We start from the raw sequence: 14,568 nt of genomic DNA on the forward strand, positions 1-14,568 counted from the left end.
CGCCCCCCTCAATACCACGTCTCTCAATCTCTCCTCCATCCCACTTCTCGCCTTGATATACAATTTTCGTCTTAAGGAGCTATTCTCTCTCTCTCTCTCTCTCTCTCTCTCTCTCTCTCTCTCTCTCTCTCTCTCTCTCTCCTCGTCTCTCTCTCTCCTCTCTCTCACACACACACACACACACACACACACACAATGGTCCCGAAACACGTCAACAAAAAATGTAATTATTTCCTAGTGAAATGGGCCGCGTGAATGCTAATGTGCCCATTCGCCAAAACTGTCCACTCCGCCACACCGCCACACGCCAAGACGAGCGAGTGTGGCGAGTTTGGTAAATTTACTACAGCGAACGGGTGTTTGCAGTAATGTCATGTCAGTAATGGTGCAAGTGGTGCGCCAAGCCTATTGTTTGGTTTTAAAGTCGAAAATCACATGTACATGCCAGTGGTCGAGAAATGTGCATTTGTTCTGTCACAGCGCCGACCTTGGACGCCGCCGTGGCCTGCGTGTAGTGACCCGCCGCGGCACTTACTCCAGCCAGCCCCAACCCGAGGGGGGCAGTGCCGCGCCGCCCTCCCACGTGCCGACGCCACCGCCATCACAACCACTACCACCTGCTGCTACAACAATAACTAGTAGTAGTAGTAGTAGTAGTAGTAGTAACTGTAGTAGCAGCGTAACTGACACGCACGCCGGGATCGCGGTGGTCCCGCAGAACAGTCTTTGGTAAAGCATGGCACACAGGCGGGCGGGCGGCGGCGTGGCTCGGCAAGCCAGGCCACCGTACATTGGCTTCACGCAGCGGCACCTCACGACCATCTCATGACGAGCGACGTGACGCAGAAACATCAAGTGGATCCTGAAAGTCTCGCCGTCGAGGTGACCACGCGCCGCGCCTCACCACCAATAAACTTAATCGGCGACATTCCTGTTCGATTTTCATTCATTAATTCATTCATATAGTTGCCATTTAAGTTAGTTGCTGCTTGCTGCTTCTGGAAAGCTTGGAAAGGGAATGGATACGTGAATAGCGCTTCCCTTGTCCCAGGAGGGGAGAGGAGCGGTTCCCAACAGGTCAATCATTACGTTACGCAAAACTTACTACTCTAAATTACACCTGCCAATCAACCTGCTCTGTACCCCCCCCCCCCCTGCCTCTGCTTCTCCTTTAGTTAACCCGGCACACCCCTTCCCTTCTGTGGCCTCGTCAACATGCTGCTCTCCCTGCACTTACAAATCAATAAGGCCTCATACACGCGTGAACTATAGATATACGACTAACACACACACACACACACACACACACACACACACACACACACACACACACACACACACACACACACACTTTTATTAAATCGATGCTGAGAGGAAGATGTGTGTGCTCCCTACGTGATACGCGAACCTCTACTAATGATCACCAGAATATAATCGTTCTCATTCTGCCTTGTTCTTTTCCTTCCCTCACCGCGGCCTGAACCAACACAGGACTCTCAACACACCTCCAGAACTAAACTACTCACCTCAGAACTCTTATGAAATTCAACTTTTTATTTTTGCCCCGAGAAGCTAAGATTAGACAGACATTCTAAACACACACACACACACACACACACACACACACACACACACACACACACACACACACACACTTTTCATTTATTTATTTATTTTTTTATAACAAACTGTGGTGGTCAAAAATTACGAGTGAATTTCGTTTAAGACTGAAATATTACAAGAACTTTTTTATTTTTTTTGGCAGAAGGGAAGGAACAAAAAAACCATCTCTCCTCTCTCTCTCTCTCTCTCTCTCTTCTCTCTCTCTCCTCTCTCTCTCTCTCATCTCTCTCTCTCTCTCTCTCATTTTCCTGAAAGAATAATAATTAACAGACAGAATGAGGATGGAGAGAGAAAGAGAGGGTGAGGAGAGGAAGGAAGAGAGAGGAAAGGAAGGAAGAGTGAAGGGAAGTGAGGGGTTTCCTTGATAATTGTCTTCCTCCTCCTCCTCCCTCGTGCTTCTCACAAAAAACTGATTTCCCATTATTTTGTTCTCATTGAAATTGTTGTTGTTGTTGCTGCTTTTGTTGTTGTTGTGGTGGTGGTAGTAGTAGTAGTAGTAGTAGTAGTAGTAGTAGTAGTAGTAGTAGTAGTAGTAGTAGTAGTAGTAGTAGTAGAAATAGCAATAGTTCAAGTAGTAATAGTGGTGCTGGTGGTGATATTGATAGTAGTAGTAGTGGTGGTGGTAGTAGTAGTCGTAGTAGTAGTAGTAGTAGTAGTAGTAGTAGTAGTAGTAGTAGTAGTAGTAGTAGTAGTAGTAGTAGTAGTAGTAGTAGTGTGTGTGTGCGCTCCCGCGCGCCTCACTTGACCTCTTCACTTCCGCACTTCCTGTTTCTTGTTTTCTTCTCTCCCTCTCCCTCTCCCCTTTCTCTGCAATCTTCTCAGCACTGGCCTCCCACACCTAACTGAAACTTTTGCTCTCTCTCTCTCTCTCTCTCTCTCTCTCTCTCTCTCTCTCTCTCTCTCTCTCTCTCTCTCTCTCTCTCTCTCTCTCTGTACCCCCTTCCCTTTCATTCGTAACCATTAAGTTGTATTTAGTTTAGTAAGGTGGCTCCCTCCCTCATCTCGGCGTATCTTTGCCTCACCCTTACCTACGCACAGTATTTATATGCAGTGTTTCCTAACCACCCTCAGTCACCCTCGCTTTGCCCCCCTAACGGGATCAATTGACTGTCTAAATTTACCTATCCTCCCCTTCCGGCAGCTTCCATTAGCCACGCACCGTCCTCCGCAGCTCCGCACCCTCCTCCTCCCAGACTTCACCTCCCTCTCTTCTTTCCCGAAATAATACACCACAAGCCATTAATTTCACCGCACGCTCATTACTTCCCTGTATAATCTCAGATAAACACAACCATGCAGTCCCGCCCCACCCCGAACTTACCTAAGCTAACCTTATCTAATTTAACCGAACCAAACCGCAAGGAAACACGTGGATGCAAGGGAGACAAACGCAAATTGTGTGTGTGTGTGTGTGTGTGTGTGTGTGTGTGTGTGTGTGTGTGTGTGTGTGTGTATCCCTGCCTGCCCGTCTCTGCTTCACTCTGTCACTCCCATGCCCTACTCATTCTGTCCCCCTCCCCCCAAAAAAATAAAAATAAAACTGTTTAGTAGGTTATAACTAAATGTTCTCTTCTTCCGTCAGCAATGTTAGTAAAACTTAACACACACCTTATTACACACACACACACACACACACACACACACACACAGGAACAACAAGTCTCCTCTGACCAACCATGACACGCGAAAAAGGTAAAAGAACACGGGAAGAAATCTGGGGAAGTAAGCAGCACACAGGATACGCACGCGGCCTGTCCTCGCCTGTGTTACGCGGCGAGGACACGGCCTTGGGGGAGGCACTCTTTGTTTGCCTCCCAGGTACTGACAACAGGTGGAAGCAACACTGAGAGGTGCATTATAAGACCATATTCTGAAACACTTCTGCTCCGCAACTCTACTACTCTCAAAAGTTCCAATTAAAGTGACACGGGTCTTGAGAGAGAGAGAGAGAGAGAGAGAGAGAGAGAGAGAGAGAGAGAGAGAGAGAGAGAGAGAGAGAGAGAGAGAGAGAGAGAGAGAGAGAGAGAGAGAGAGAGAATGTTACGGTTCTAGTGACAAATTAACAAGATTTCTACATAATTAAATGGATAATCACTCTTGGGAATCCGTGTCACTTCAACCAGTCTTTTGAAAGTAATGAAAGTGCGGCCAAAAGTATTTTCAGAGTAATGTCCATAGTGTTAAGTGTGTCTAGACGTAATCTTTGTGTTCGTCTCTCAGGTACTGATTCCAGGTGGATGAAAGACTAAGAGATGCACTACAGTGTTAAGTCTGTCGCGACATAATTTTCGTGTTCGCCTCTCAGGTATTGATTGCAGGTGGAAATTATAGTGTTGCATTATAGTGTTGAGAAGGAGTGTGTCGCTATGTAGTTACTGTGTTCGCCTCTCAGGTAATGACGCGAGGTGACGGAAGGAACACTAGGAGGAGATGCATAACAGCGGCTAAGAGAAGAAGGATGCCGCGGTGTGGGCTTCGTGTTCGCCTCTCAGCTCTTACTCAAGCTATTCGGTGTGTTGTCAATAAATCCAGGTGTGTGTGTGTGTGTGTGTGTGTGTGTGTGTGTGTGTGTGTGTGTGTGTGTGTGTGTGTGTGTGTGTGTGTGTGTGTCTGTGTGAGAGAGAGAGAGAGAGAGAGAGAGAGAGAGAGAGAGAGAGAGAGAGAGAGAGAGAGAGAGAATGTTCGTGGCGCTGGTCACGGCGGGGATTTGTGTGTGTGTCCAGCCGGTACAGTACGAGTGTGTTCTTCCGGTCATTGTTGGACGTGAGACCTCCATGGACAGCCGCTATCCCCCAACCCCTCTCTCTCTCTCTCTCTCTCTCTCTCTCTCTCTCTCTCTCTCACACACATACACACACACACACACACACACACACACTCAAAAAATATATTTACATGAAACACTCTATACCAGCTGAGAGAGAGAGAGAGAGAGAGAGAGAGAGAGAGAGAGAGAGAGAGAGAGAGAGAGAGAGAGAGAGAGTGACCCGTGTCGTCAAACGTTTGGCGCCTTATCTAAACTTCTTTGAACAGGCTGTAGTGAAAGTTTGTGGGGTTTTCAGGGATGTTTGTATTGTTCTGGTGATGCTTAACATGGACTGTGCACAATTCATAATAGAAAAAACACCCATAAGAACCCGACAAATCATCCTTGGCCTTTTAAAATTGTGCACATGAGAGAATAGAGCGTTTAGGAAAGTTATGACTGCAGTACTTCACGCAGGTGTGATGGGGCGGCGCTGCAGCAGCCTCGGGGCAAGCTATCGGGTTGAGCAGGAAGACATCCCACACCACACGACAAGACAGTGCGTATACGCGTAGTAACGCACCCGTGTACGTTGTATCAGGTGTAGCACAGTAGCGTAAATTGGCGGTGCAGGGGTTGTCATGTGCGACCCTCGTGACCGTGACGCACCACGCCGGCCTTTCACCCCGGTAAGCATGGCCAACTGTGCTGCCCTGGGTTCGTTTGGGTCACCACATTTACACCGCGCTGCGTGTAGGTCCGCCACCACCTATGGTAAGGGCTATGAATGGACTGTGCTTAGCCAGGTTAGGTAGAGATGATTTAGTCTAATATAACTCAACCTAGCCTGGGTTCGGCTCACCACGCCTGAACAGCCCCGTTTTTATTCGCCGTCACGTGTTAATTAACACTTTCTGCTTTCGTTCTTACCAACGGGAGAATTTAGTCCTCTTGATATTAATTATATGCATTTAGTGTTTTATTTGGAATAGATGTTTTAGTTTTCATTGTTTTTATTCACCATTTATTGTTAAACATTATTTTGCAAGAAAATTGTCATATTTTGTATACAGCACACTCCCACACACACACACGTGAATAGCGCTTCCCTTGTCCTATGGGCTAAGTAGCACTGTGGGTTAGGTAAAGATGATCTACTCTAACTTAACCTAGCCTAACCCCATAAAAGCGTCCATAAAATCTTTGTAATGATGGTACCCTTAACTAACGTAACCCAAACTTAACCAATCATATGCAACCTGAAATATTGGAGGGACTGATCTTCATGTGGCCCTCAGCGCCTCCTGCACACTGGGATCCGAGCTCCCACATTTTTTGGTGTCGTATCTCGACTGCCCAACACGCCACATGAAGGCAGGAGGGTTTTCAACAGTGCCTCCATGTATTTAGTTATTATCAAGGATTCTGCACCTATACAAAAAATAAATAAATAAATAAATAAATAAATAAATAAAATAAAATAAAATAAAATAAATAAATAAAATTAAATAAATACATAAATAAATAAAATAAGTAAATAAAAATAAATATAAAATAAATAAGTAGAAAAAACAAATTAAATTAAATTATAAATAAATAAGTAAATAAATAAATAAATTTAAAAATAAAAAAATAAATAAACAAATAAATAATAATAATAATAATAACTGAGTACCTAACTAACCACTTCCATGGTCCTTGAAAACAAAAACTCAAAGCGTTTAAGAATACGAACTTCACTCTCACTCTCGTGTACTATAATATTATATAGCCTGATACACTCATACACAGCGTAACTCTGGGCACTTGGCATGCCACCCTTGAGAACGCAGCCTGGTGGAAAAGCTGACAGGTGTCTGTGCTGCGTTGCGTCAGTCTTCACGCGCGCGCGCCACACGTGTGGTTGCTTCATCACTCCCTCTCCCCTCCCCACCTCCCGCAGGCCACCGTCCCGCTGGGGCAACAAGATTCCATTCCTAAATGAAGTCTGTCAGCACATTACGATGCAGAGGCTGCTGCAGCATCGGGGCGCAGCGGTCATCTTGATTGCGATCGATTTTTTCAGCGCGAGTCACCGGGATGGCCGCGGCCCCTAGGCCCCTGACCTCTGCCTACCGGGCGAAACTCGTGCAGGGACTCGAGTACTTTTGTGACTCAGCTGTCCTGAGGCTGCAGCTCCTCCGTAACATCCCCCCATTGTGACGGGTAGTGCCGGGATGTCAAAGAAGACTTTTAACAATAGATAGATTAATTCATGGATAAGTGGGTATAGGTGTGGAGGTTTTATACAGGGACTGTCAAGTACAAGCCCGTTGGCTTCTTGCAGCTTCCCTTAACGTTTTAGGTCTGCTGCTTCCTCCTCTATTTCACGACACCCACGCAGAAATGACAGTTACCTAACTATCAGAAAAAGAGAACGTGAGGAGAACGACCTGTCATCTCTCACACACGTGACGGTCACACAATAGAAAAAAAATTATATATATATATATATATATATATATATATATATATATATATATATATATATATATATATATATATATATATATATATATATATATATATATTCCTAAACATAAGAATTTATGTCAAGCTAAACAAAACAATCGAAATGAAATGCATACCTAATACAGGCATATAGCGTATAATCAAAATAAACATGTTACACATACACACACAAGGAATGGGGAAGAAAATACAATGCAACAACTAATTTAAAACCTTCCTTCTCAATTAATTTTCTAGATCTGATATTTATAATGCGTGAAAGTTACTGTGTTCGCGCATGCGTGTGTTGAAATGTGTATTTTAATGAATGGTAAAGAATGGTAGCGAAAATAATAGTAGTGGTGGTGGTGGTGGTGGTGGTGGTGTGAAGTGCTTAATGGTTGTATACGTAGTTTTATTATTGTCGACGTTGTTGTGGCAGACTTGTAGAACAGTAGTTGTGACAAAAGCACCTAAGTTGTAAGTACTGAAGGCAGAGGGGGCAGCGGTAACGGTGGTGGTATAATGAACAAGGCGGCAGTCACTCTTAAACAAGTGGTTATGTTTACCTCGCTGCTCGGTCATGCCTACCCTTTGCTGCTCGCCCTCACTTCAGGCACGCCCACCCCTACACTTCATGACAGCAAGTAAGGTACATGACAACATACACGAATATGACAAATAATGAAGTATATATCGCCTTGCCCGCTTACGCCCCTCCCACTTGTCAAAACAACACAAGCCAACAACACTCACCCGTGTTTGTGGCGGCCACCAGACCCACACTGCCGGACGCTGCACCACTAACACGACACACACACGCACACAGTTCCTGGTGACAATTATTACAGGCCAGTAGAGTCTTGGCAAACTATCAGGGAAGGCAGACACACGCGGGTCAGGGATGGCAGGCCGCGCGGGCCGGGCTGTGGGGAGGTGTTGCGCGACGGTCCTACTTCTATCTCAGTCACTGGTGGACTGGCGCTGCCGCGCTAATGTTGCAGTGGCGGCCGGTAAGCTATGTATCTCCACGTCAGGCCACAGGGCAGGGTTGGAAAAAAATAAAATAAATAATATATATATATATATATATATATATATATATATATATATATATATATATATATATATATATATAATATATATATATATATACTCGTATATATATTATATATATATATATATATATATATATATATATATATATATATATATATATATATATATATATATATATATATATATATATATATATATATATATATATATATATTTTTTTTTTTTTTTTTTTTTTTTTTTTTTTTTTTTTTTTTTTACTCAACCAACTTTTTATTGTATTTTTGTGTGTGTGTGTGTTTTGGGGTTTATTTATTTTTTTATTCCTCATATTTATATGCAAATCAGTTTAAACAAGCAATTAAAAAGTAACCTAGAGTGAAACAAAAGGTTTGAAGTGTTTCTTTTTTCATGTAGGAGGGGCATCAAGAGCAAAAAATAAATAAATAAAATAAAATAAAATAAAATAAAAATAAATAAATAAATAAATAAATAAGCCCACTGAGGTGTCGTCCCCAGAGTGAAAAGTGGTCATCAAAAATTGGAGGATAAGTGTGCTGAAACCTTTCTTGAAAGAGTCAAAGTCATAGGATGGAGAAAATACAATAGCAGGAATGGAGTTACAGAGTTTACCAGAGAAGGGGATGAAGGACTCTTGCATTAGAGAGGTGGACAGAATAGGGATGGAAGAAAATGTGCAGCGAGGCCGCAGGAGGAGGAGAGGCATGCAGTTAGCAAGTCAGAAGAGCATTTAGCATGAAAATACCAATAAAAGATAGCAAGAGATGCAGCATTGCAGCGATGAGAAAGAGGCTGAAGACAGTCTATTAGAGGAGAGGAGTTCATATGATGAAAAGCTTTTGATTCCACTCTGTCTAAAAGAGCAGTATGGCTAGTGCCATACTGCTAGTGCCAGAAGTCACAAGGGGAGTTAGATCATGAAAGATTTGACACCTACTATTAATGAAGAACAGACACTTGTTTAGATCATGCTGATACAGGTTGGTCTGGTTGGACAAGGCCTGTGTTAACTTGTACTGTACAGGAAATGAACAGATCAGACTTGACTACTTTTACACCTTTTAGACCTTATCAGCATCACATACAACTAGATTTTGATATGAAAAAAATAATAATAATAAAATAATGCTAGTCCTGCTTTCTCTTGACTTAAACCTTCTCAACTTTGGTTTAACACAGCCTATTCTCGTGTTATACAACTCTGTAGACATCCCGCATCAGGCCATTATTGGAATTTGGGTCCACAGTCTGGAACACACGGTGCCACTCAAACCTCTTCAATCTATGCAACGAAAGTGGAGAAAAGAAATGAGCGGTCTATCCAAATTACGTTATGCCAACCACTTGAAACTCTGGACTAGTACTCCGTGCAGAGAAGGCTCATTACTGCTGATCTCATCAAATACTGCAAGATTTTCCACCACCCACCAATACTAGCACGTGACCTCTTAACAGTGTCTCCATTAACTCACACCAGAAGTCGCTGATTCAAAAGTGGCAAGCCCCGTGTATCGGTAAAGTGTAGACGCAAATTTTAATCTGAGCTGCATAGATCTGTGGAACGCCCTGCCTCATAGTGCTGTTGCAACTGACTCCACTGCATCATTTAAAACTCCTTACACTCTCACTGAAGCCTCTTTGATTTTATTAAGCAACACTGCCTCTACATTTTCCAGAGTAGTCAATTTTGCATAAGGGACACTCCTCAGCCCCTCCTTCCAGCTGACTTAAATGGTCTTACCTAGCACTAGGCAAGGGGCTGCAGGTGTGGGCTGTCCTCATTGGTATCAATTTAAATTATATAACTTGCTGGGGAAAGGCACCACCAGTCTGCCCACCCCAAAAAAAACCTGCAAACACACAACACATTAAAAACACATTACAACATATTAACTCCTTCAAAACACACCAAAATATCCTCAAACACTTCAAGACACACCACCACCACCACCACCACCACCACCACCACCACCACCACCACCACCACCACCACCACCACCACCACCACCACTACTACTACTACTACTACTACTACTACTACTACTACTACTACTACTACTACTACTACTACTACTACTACTACTACTACTACTACCACCACCACCACCACCACCACCACTAACAGCTCCTATACCTTACAGGAGAAGCGTACCAGCCAGCCTGCCCACCACACCCAAGTCGACAACCACTCTGTCGTCGCTGCAGAGAAACAGAATCAACATGACCCCCTAAGGTAAGTCCCTGGGGGTGTGTGGATGTCTTCTAAGGGGTCCTGGGAGCTTGGGGAGGGTTTAGGGGGTCTTATTAGGTGTCTTGAAGGGGCTTGGGTGAGGAAGTTAAGTCATAGAGATCTCAGGAAAGGAATTGTTTATATTTCTCTGGGTCTGGGAGGATCTGGGAGTCCTTGTGTGGGTGTGTGTATAGTTAGTAATGGTGACCATTTAATTAATAAGTTTGTTTCTCTTTTTTCAGGCTCAGAGGATTCCCAACAGTGCCAATTATCAGATACTGACAAGAACGGACAGTCACCTTGCTATGTCCAACAGGTGTGTATGTGTGTTTGTGTGTGTGTGTGTAATAATAATAATAATAATAAATGGTTTATTATATAGGCAGTTAACAAACTGAAAATGTACAGAGGGGGTGGGGGAATACTTAACATTAATCCTAAAGGTAAGTCTAATCTAGAAGGGACTATTGATTGATGGCTCGCACCGTAGTGGGAATCGCACTGAGTCTGTCCCGGTCCGTGTGTGGCGCCTTTAGTGGTGTTATCTTGTTGTGGTGTCTGGTGGCACGGACCGGGCGAGGCACATCAGGCGGCAGCATGTTTCTGAGACGTGGATGATGCAGCAGTCCCCTTGCAAACTTCTCCAGGGCCTCTCGGTGCCTGGTGGATAGTCTGGACAGACTCAGGGTGGTCAGGGCTTCTTTACAGGTGGTGTAGGCAGGGCCAAGGATGACCCTGCACGCCCCTTTATGCACACTCTCTAGCTGTAGCTGTTGAGTGTGTGTGAGGGAGGAGGACCATGCTGGGGAGGCATACATGAGTTTGGGGAGGATGAAGGTGAGGTACACCCCCCTTAACTCAACTGTCGGCGTCCCCAGCGACCTGAGTCTGCGCAGCATGTAGAGCCTGTAGGTAGCTGATCTTATGGTGCTGGTGACATGCTGCTTCCAGGTCAGCTGGTCATCCACCGTGACTCTAAGAAGCTTGGCACATCGGACCACCTGGAGGGGGTGAGGGCCCACTATGAGCTGGGGAGGGGGCACTGGTACAGAGGAGGTACAGAAATGCATCACCACAGTTTTGCTGTGGTTGATGGTCATCCTGCTCTCCTCCGTCCACATCTACAGTTGCTCCAGAATTGCTTGCAGTGGCGAGTAGTCCGGGTTCTTGGTGGAAACTGGGACGCCCACGGTGCAGTCGTCCACATACTTCCAGCGATGTGGGGTGTCAGTGAGGGCATCGTTAATGAGGAGGAGGAAGCACAGAGGACCCATCTTGGTCACCTGGGGGACCCCACATGTCAACTGTGTGTGTGTGTGTGTGTGTGTGTGTGTGTGTGTGTGTGTGTGTGTGTGTGTGTGTGTGTGTGTGTGTGTGTGTGTGTGTGTGTTTTCCTCTTCCTCTTCCAGAATCCTTCTAGTCTTTATCTACTCTTACTGCATCTAAATGACAACCTGGTTCTGGTATTGGTTCTGGTAAAATTCACATTTTACTAAGCTGTCTGGGCAGTGTGAATGAAGTGTCCTGCTGTGTGTTCTTCAAAACAAACAGGAGGGGAGTGAGCATGAGATATTTTCAGGGAAAGTGAATACAAGTCCTTCTTTTGGTATAAAGAACAAAAAGCCTTGACATTATGTTTGTGTGGCCTTGTACCTATCATAGACTGTGCACTGGGTTGTATCTGTCAAGCATGCTTTGAACCAGGAGTGTATAGTACCTCGTGTGCTGTAACGATATAGTCTTTGTAGAAGTATATTGCGGTTGACAGCATGAAGGGCTTTGGGGAAGTCAACAAAGATTGGTAATGCTGATAATTTGTCACCAACAGATTATTAAAGGTGGGTGGAAAATTGATTTAGAGCATGATGAACCCATACTGAGATAGGATTAAGAGAGGAAGAAATTGGTTCTCAAATAGAGTGATAGATGAGTGGAGCGGACTCAGTAATCATGTTGTTAGTGCTGGGACATTAGGGAGCTTTAAGAGAAGATCAGACTGGGTTTATGGATGGGGATGATAGGTGGAAATAGGTGGGTATATTTCATACAGGGACCGCCTGGTCGCTTCTTGCAGCTTCCCTTATTTCTTATGTTCCTATGTTATGTTCTTATGTTCTGAGAGTCACTTGACATTTTGTTTTATTTTTGGTGGTAATGCGGCATAAAGGAACAGCTTAAGGATGCCGTGTGGCTCCACCTACACTGGCTAGTGAATATTGATTACCTGGAGCTGTGCGGGTAATGGCCTCACACAGTCCACACTAACAAAGCTTCTTCTGTGACAGAAATGGGCTGCAGTGGAGAGACTTGAAAGGTTTCCACATACTTGATGTGAAGAGCAAGGTGGATGTCAGTTTACATTGTCCACCTTGGCCTTCACATCAAGTATGTGGAAACCTGTCAAGCCTCTCCACTTTTTTGGTCTTTTTGATGTTTTGGTGTGTTTTCAAGATTTTAGTTTTTTGGGGGGTATTTTTCATTGCTTCTCATGGATCATTCATATCTTTTTGTGTGCGTGATGTTTGGGTACATTTATTGCAAAAAATTGAAGGATAAAGTGTCTTGAAACCTTCCTCTTGAAGGAATTCAAGTCATAGGAAGGTGGAAATACAGAAGCAGACAGGAAATTCAGAGTTTACCAGAGAAAGTAAGGAATGATTGAGAATACTTGTTAACTTCTGCATAAGAGAGATGGACAGAATAGGGGTGAGAGAAAGAAGAAAGTGTTGTGCAGTGGGGCCGCAGGAAGAGTGTGGCATGCAGTTAGCAAGATCAGAAGAGCAGTTAGCATGAATACAGCAGTAGAAGATAGCTAGAGATGCAACATTGTGGTGATGAGAAAGAGGTTGAAGACAGTCAGTTAGAGGAGAGGAGATGATGAGACAAAAAGCTTTTGATTCCACCCTGTCTAGAAGAGCAGTATGAGTGGACACCCCCCAGACATAAGAAGCATACTCCACACATGGATGGATAAGGCCCTTGTACAGAGTTAGCAGCTTGGAGGGGGGAGAGAAAATAAAAAACATCAATTAGTTCTCCTTATAATTGATAAAGATGCAAACTTGGAATTATCATATAAACATTTGCTTTATATCTTACCTCTGATAAATGAAAACACTAAGAATCTTCCATCAGATAAGATAAATTAGCCAGATTCCTTCTTCATTTAGATAAAGCTACACACATTTCCCAATTTAGCATAACCACCACCAGTATCTCAGTGTTAGCTAATCCCACACTCCCTACTTGCTTCTGTATTTCCTCCTTCCCATGACTCGGATTCTTTCAAGAGAGAGGTTTCATAAAACTTCATGATCTTTTTTACCTTTCTTTTGGGACTGGCAGCTCAGTGGGTCTTTTTCCTTTTGCTCTTTTTGTTGTACTTGGCCAGTCCTCTTACATGAAAAAAGAAAAAAAATAAATAAGTAAAACAAATGAAAAAACTCACTTGGCAGGTAAGTATATGTTCATAGGTGTGAATGTCACAACTAGCGACTACATTCATGGTCTTCTTATTGCAGACTCCTCCAGAAGCAAGGAACTGCCAGTCCGGTACATCACAGGAGGCACTGCTATTGGGCTGCAAAAAAAAAATTCACCCTTCAGGAAGATATTTGACCACAGGTGTGTGTGTGTGTGTGTGTGTGTGTGTGTGTGTGTGTGTGTGTGTGTGTGTGTGTGTGTGTGTGTGTGTGTGTGTGTGTGTGTGTGTGTGAATTAAGATTGAGGAGAAGGCAGAAAGTGGATGAAGGGATGGAACTGCAAAGGATGGGAGTCAGAGGTGAAGGTGTAAGGGACATGCAATGACACAATGTTCCTTTTTAATCTTCCCTGTAAAATTTAATCTCCTTATAAAATCCTGATGTGCCTTTATTTCCATACAGCCTGCATTTTACTACTACATTATTACACAACATAAAAGCATAATACACTTCAGCTTTCTTCCACAATGACAATATTTCTTTTCAATCTTCCGTACCAGACTTTCTCTCTCTACAAATCCTCACACACTCACCTTATTCTTCCTACAGCCTGCAGAAGATGTGCGAGTCAGGCCTGATGAACAAGCTGAGGACCAAATGGCTATCAGCAGGAACCTCAATGTGTGGCAGGAAGACTAAAAATCATGGCCAGCCTCTCTGATGTGGCTGCAATCTTCATCCTTTTGATGGGTGGTGCAGCATTTAGCAGTCTGTTAATGCTGCTGCTGCTGGAGTATGTGGTGGGCAATGATGCATGTGTGAAATCATGGCCTGTATTCTGGAATGCTCTGCTCTCTCACCATGACCATTTTCAGAGGCCACATAGATGGGTTTTCAAGAAGGTTTCTCCTGTTGATAAATTTGAAATCTTGTTAATTTGGCATTAGACCTGTATAAGCACTCTTAACATCTGTGTACCT

At 43.9% G+C, this 14,568-nt stretch overlaps 1 protein-coding gene and 1 long non-coding RNA gene across 5 annotated transcripts in view; one reads left to right on the forward strand and one right to left on the reverse strand.

Moving 5' to 3' along the window:
* LOC135108177 (mucin-2-like) overlaps positions 1-7,755 on the reverse strand; it is a 91,723-nt gene extending 83,968 nt beyond the window's left edge. For both annotated transcript variants that reach the window (XM_064018949.1, XM_064018950.1), the window contains exon 1: positions 7,616-7,755. The gene's annotated coding sequence lies outside the window, so the exon portion shown is untranslated. The remainder of the gene's footprint in view (positions 1-7,615) is intronic.
* Positions 7,246-14,334, forward strand: LOC135108182 (uncharacterized). 3 transcript variants are annotated; one of them, XR_010272169.1, is made up of 5 exons: positions 7,246-7,511; positions 10,078-10,169; positions 10,409-10,482; positions 13,688-13,790; positions 14,198-14,334. It is a non-coding gene; the product is annotated as an uncharacterized LOC135108182 (long non-coding RNA). The 3 variants fall into 3 exon arrangements; XR_010272171.1 differs by having other exon boundaries at positions 7,246-7,506; XR_010272170.1 differs by lacking the exon at positions 7,246-7,511 and adding an exon at positions 7,737-7,872.
* The last annotated feature ends 234 nt before the right edge of the window (positions 14,335-14,568 follow it).

The sequence above is a fragment of the Scylla paramamosain genome, chromosome 16 (genome assembly GCF_035594125.1).
Source record: "Scylla paramamosain isolate STU-SP2022 chromosome 16, ASM3559412v1, whole genome shotgun sequence".
Classification (NCBI taxonomy): domain Eukaryota; kingdom Metazoa; phylum Arthropoda; class Malacostraca; order Decapoda; family Portunidae; genus Scylla; species Scylla paramamosain.